A 6,066-nucleotide genomic window follows, 5' to 3' on the forward strand; every position below is an offset into this window, starting at 1 on the left:
ATTTCTTTGCTGACTTCTGATCCTTTAATGTTTTTACTTAGCTTATGGATGCTAAATGGATAGTTCTTGGGCACTCAAATTGGCTTAGATACTCATAAAACGTCAGTATTGAGGTTAAAGAAAAAATAGAAGAGGTAACTAATAGTAATTGCCACAGATTCCGTACCTCTGAAAAATATGAGTACCTCTGAAAAAATATGAGTAACCATTGCAGGACAGGCATTTTGTTAAAGACAAGTTAATTCATAGGGCAGTTTTTTTTTCTAATGCCTCAGGCATCTCCGGCAACATAATCAATAAAACTAGGAAAATGAAACAATAAACAATGCCTCCAATATATATCTATTTTAGACATTGAAAGTCAAGGCTAAAACAGCTAATGAAATTGGCACAGTTTAACAGTTTAAAAACAAAATCAAATGCATACAGAACTCTTCCTGTCATTGCTTTAGATATTACTTTTAAGGTCATTTCTGCAGGAATTCCTGCAGAAATTCCTGCAGAAAACATTCTTCCTGCAGGAATTTACCTTTGTCCTGCAGGAAATTTCTGCAGGAATTCCTGCAGGAAAAAGTTTTTCCTGCAGGAATTCCTGCAGGAAAAACGCTTCCTGCAGGAATTCCTGCAGAAATTCCTGCAGGAAGAAAATTTTCAAAATGAATATTCATGAAAGTTATTATCATATTTCACAACTGTACATCATACTTGTCAATCATATGTAAAGACTTTTCACCAAGTGCTTTTATATTGAAAATATAAGCCCATTTCAAAATGGGAAAAGTGGAATTCCAAAGTTATTGTGGAGCCTCTTAAACACACTGGCAATATAACAGGATTTCATCAGAAATGGCAAGTGTTCTGAAGGTTGGATAATGGTTCCAGACCACAGGTGTTTACAAAAAAACCTCATCACCCGTATTACCACCTATAGCATGCTGTATAGTCAAGAAGCCTGGTTCAAATAACAGTATTTGATCGGAAATAGCTAGAAAAAAGTGCTTCACCCTTGAGGTGTCACCAAAAACATTGGTTTTGACTGCTACATATTATACTACATAGTGTAGGAAATTGATATTATTGAAATATCATTTAAGTTGCTTGTAAAGAAATGATCAACTGGATATATTCGGAATGTGACATTCAACGTAGGTGCATTGTATGCTCAAAAAGGGTCAAATGGTGTAACCAAATATATATGGCAAGGCAAACAATTTATGCCAATGCTTTGGGTATGTCATCATCTAAAAGTTGTTTTTTTCTTACCACGGCTTCACCTTACTTTCATAATGACAGAACGGTGTGATGGTATTTATCATTTATCATTGTTACTCACTTTGCTCTAGATAGGCTGCATCTATTTACATGTACTTTCTAATCATGATTTTGCTATGGTACAATGTCTATGTTACTCAGTGTTTGTAAACAAACTGCAAGTTGTTTGCTTTCTCAAATATCCCACTTATAAGACTATGTTGTGAAATTATAAAGTATACAGTGATGTACATGTGAGTACATGCTTAGAAGCAAAAGTAGTTTGATTCAAATAACCATTTCACAGTGTTAACTGTACATGTGTAGCAAGGTGTTCTATGGGTATTATGTCAAAGGTGAATGCCCCTAACATGTCAACAGTACTTGTCAAGGGCCTCAAATTTGAAATAACACCCACAATGCATCTTGCAGTGCATGTGCAGTTTAAATGGTGAAACAGCTTATTGTAGAAACACCATGTTGTGATGTCTCCAGTGCATGTGCAGTTTAAATGGTGAAACAGCTTATTGTAGAAACACCATGTTGTGATGTCTCCATTTCTAATGCGGTTTTGTCTTCTTATCCCCAGGCGAGCGTGTACCGTGGAGGTTACAGCCGTTTTGCACCGTACTAAACGGTTGAACCACCACCAGGACATCGCAGTCATAGGTACCTCTAGATACTCCCATGATGCTCTACGTGCAAGGGCGCCGTAGCCGCCCCCCCTATTTATGGCAATTGTACATGGGATAAAGACTCTTGTCATGTAATATTGTTATAACATATATAAAAGATACTGTTATTACATTATCGATAATGAAGACAGCGAACAATCAATGACTACAAATTCATGATGATATAATCAAGTAGCGACCATTGATAAATGTACCTATATCTTAGATAGGCCGTAGATAGTTTAGTATCATATTGATAAGTAGTTTGGGGTTTTGTCGGATGATTACCTTTCGAGAGGGAAGGTAGATATATATGACAGGTCTACAATGGTTGATAATTATAATCAGGGTATAGACGGTAGTGGACAACGATTCTGTACAGATTTAGTAGTCGGTAGAACCTGTTGAAGGAGACTCTACATGTATGCGTAGAGGGTCTACATGTACGCGTAGATGGGATTTTACAATGTACAAAGGGCAGAATGCAATGTGCAAGACCCGCCACTGTACAGCAGTCACTCCTGCAGTATATATATACAACTCTACAAGGACGTTTATATAGCTAAGAAACTAGGAAAAATTTTTTTAAACTCTTAGATAAACAAAATGTTTCCTGATATATATTAGAACTTTTGTAAACCACTCTTGTCATCTCTACGCATTTCTGCCTCTGATTTCTTATCTCTGACTTGTGGGAATTTTCTTTTATGTAGAAATCTATTTCTGTAAATAAATCTTTGACCTTTTTTTTGAGCATTTTCATTTACGTTGTGCTTTTGACTGTGACTTTCATGCTATTCTTTACCTCCTTTAAGTTTTTCTGCTGTTTCTCTACTATTTAGCTGTTGACTTTGCGGAGGTAGGTTTGGCCAGTACTACATACAGGTTGAGGGATATTTACCTCTTCTACCTGTATTATATATGATGATACCTCTCACCCCAATAGGTGAAACTGTGGTGTGATACCTTTTTACCTACCTACCTACCACACATAGTTACCCAACATCCCATCTTGTGCCCAGGGCTTTTTAATCCAAAAATGCAAAACAGGTCTTGCAAGAATCAACCACCAAATTACCCCCTGGCATATTCAATGAAAGCCGTCAGACCACAACAGATGACAATTGAATGCTGAGCATTTCTATAGATGCCCAAGCCTAGTAGCAAACCGAGTCTGAATCAGCATAAGTCACTGACAATCTTTTCAACATTTGAAAAATGATGATGGTAAATGTTTCCTATCTAAGTGTTTTAGGTCGGTGGTCTTATATATAATTTGAACTGACATTGGCAATTGCCTCAAATATTCAAATTAAAAAAAAAAAGACTATAAACACTGAATGAAATACAGAACACAGCCTAGGTATGACTCTATTCTGGGTTGCCTAAAAGTTTGAGCTATTAGTTAGTCATTTCATTTCAAGAAATCACCAATTCTATGGCCCTTCTACCAACAGGTACAAATGCAAAGTAAAAAATGCAATATTGATTGACATACAACCATTCTCTCATTGCTCAAACTGAAGATTGCCATGCTATCATTGGTCAAAGTGCTAACTGCCATGCTGTCATTGGTTGAACTGCTAATTGTGATGGACATTCAGGATTGAATGAGCCCAATTTCAACAACTCGAAGTAAATATGTGGTAATGTATGGTATATAAAACACACCCACTCCTACCAAAATCGTGGTCTGCATACATTTAGGTTTGTGCTAAAAAACATGATATAACTTTTTAAAAGTAAAAGCCCACCACTACATAAACAAATACCTGAATGGACTCTGGTTTTGGTCGGCGTGCTTTGAGTTTGGAAACTCAGGGAAAACCCAGTATAACACAAACTATACAAAAGACATACAAACTGACTTTCTGGTTAAGAAGCCATCCAAAATTTTAACAAATGCCTCAGAAATGTATTGGGCTTTAAAGGACCATTTAATACGGCATCCCACTTTGATACAATGTGTTGTCAGTATGAGTGTACGTCAAAGTAAACAGCAACTTTTCATGGTTGACACTCGCAATACTGTGAGTAGATGTGTCTGTTTTAAACTACACTTAGAGTTAGACACCTCAAGATTGGTAAAAAATCTCTGCAGAAAGACAATTTTTGACCATTATGTGCAGAACATGCATTCAAAGTCCCCAAAATCAGTAGGTTGCATAGCAAATCTGTTTAAAGGACTCCAGAAAAACCCTATGATGAAACAAGACTCATTTGATGACACCTGCAGTCTTTACACTCATTTGAATTTAGGTGGACTTTGTAATTGCTTAAAACACATTGCAATCTACAACTAACATGCTACCTTTTTCGCCTATCCAATTCTCTACTTCTCTACAGACACCATCTTCAGTGCTTTTTCCTGTCTTTGAACTTTAAGTGGTGCTTTTTAAAAAAAAGGTGTACGATTGTGCATGTTAATTATGTTCAACCCAACATTCATTTCTATGAAGAAATGTTCTTGATAAAAGACATGATTATGCAGTAACGAAGTCAATTCTTCTACATCAAAGTTTTTTATCACAAAAAAAAAAAAACTCATTGAATGTACAGAACCTTGAAATGGTGGTTTAAAATGATAATGGTTCTGTACTTTTAGCAATGTACTTTTTTTCATTTTGGTGCATTGCTCAAGACTTTCAGTACAGTACAGTGTCTCACAGAGGGCAGCTAGTTGCCACATCAGTATGTTTTTGTAGCCTGGGAATCAGACTTGTCAGGGTCCAACCATTGCTCAATTGCCAACGAAGAAGTGACGGTTGTAAATGGAGGAGCTGGACAAGACTGAATCGCAGGCTATGAAGACAAAAAACATGTTATGCAGTCAACTTTTTCATGTCTCAGGTATCATACCAATGTTATTTTCAAGACCACTATGGGTGGGGAGGGGGGTGGGTAGATATGATGTGGCCACTGGAATAGAGTTGTACATGACAAACTATATGATGTTAGAGAGCCTGAGCTTGAAGAAGTGGTATATATGGGAATAATGTAAACCTACTATCATTGCAGTTGTGACAGTGTCACATATTACCTTTCTGTGACATCTAAACCATCCTCTTGCCTAAGAAATGTGCCCACCAACCCAAAATACCACTACAACTTCTATTTTTGGTTGGACATTACAGAATGCATAGTTAGTAACATTATATACTGCCTGCAGAAGTTGCTTGGCTTGTAATTGTTTTAACTCTCTACATCTGAGGTGGTCAATCCTACTGTAGTTCTACATGTGTAGCCAGTAGCTATGGGTATGGATGACTTCCACTCAGACAAGTATGTTCAGGGGCTGGTACACCTCAAAAATAGCCTTGTCACAACAGTTGTGAACGTAAACTGAAACACAATCCCTCATAAAAGAGATATTAGGAATACAAATATGAATTTTGATATCCGAAATGGCTCCAATTTGCAGCTTTTAGCACACGATTTCACAAATATTGGCACCACATTCTGCTGATAGCTATTATAGTCAGATAGACTCTTTTAATTGTACATACACTTTCATTGGATAGGCTGTTTGTACCTTTATTTACTGTAGATAGGACTGAATTTGTACCAGAAAAGCACATCCTTTCAACACACCACTGCCATGTCAGCCATGTTTGTTTTCAGTAGTGCCTTTTGTAAATCAGCCACTGGTGGTGTTTTAAACGTTCTCATTGGCCCATTTCAACCTCATCCGTCGCTGTCACGGATTGGCAAACGTTGGCGCAACGCTATGGTTGAGCGTGTACCAATGAGCCCCTGGCGTAGTTGTGCTAAGATTATTTTTATATATGTGTAGATATATTACGTCCATCTGTGCGCCTTTTTTTATCTGATATGTCCAAATATTCACTTCTTGCCATGTATGTGCAATACAAGGAACAACTGAAGGTTTTTAAAAATAAACATAATTGAATATTCCGAGTGCAAGTGAACGACATGAAGACAATTTCAGAAACAAGAACGTCCCACCGACAGTAGCGTTTAGCACTTTTCATCATGTACCAAATGTAGTTAGAATAATGTGGAATAAGAGAAATACCGAAAAGTCAGTACAATATAATGGTAGATACTGACATGTTTTTATGTCACTGTATCTAAGCAAGGGTTCGGTCATTACAATAGTGACATGCCCTCTTGAGCCCTA

This window comes from Branchiostoma floridae, unplaced genomic scaffold (assembly GCF_000003815.2).
Source record: "Branchiostoma floridae strain S238N-H82 unplaced genomic scaffold, Bfl_VNyyK Sc7u5tJ_1494, whole genome shotgun sequence".
Classification (NCBI taxonomy): domain Eukaryota; kingdom Metazoa; phylum Chordata; class Leptocardii; order Amphioxiformes; family Branchiostomatidae; genus Branchiostoma; species Branchiostoma floridae.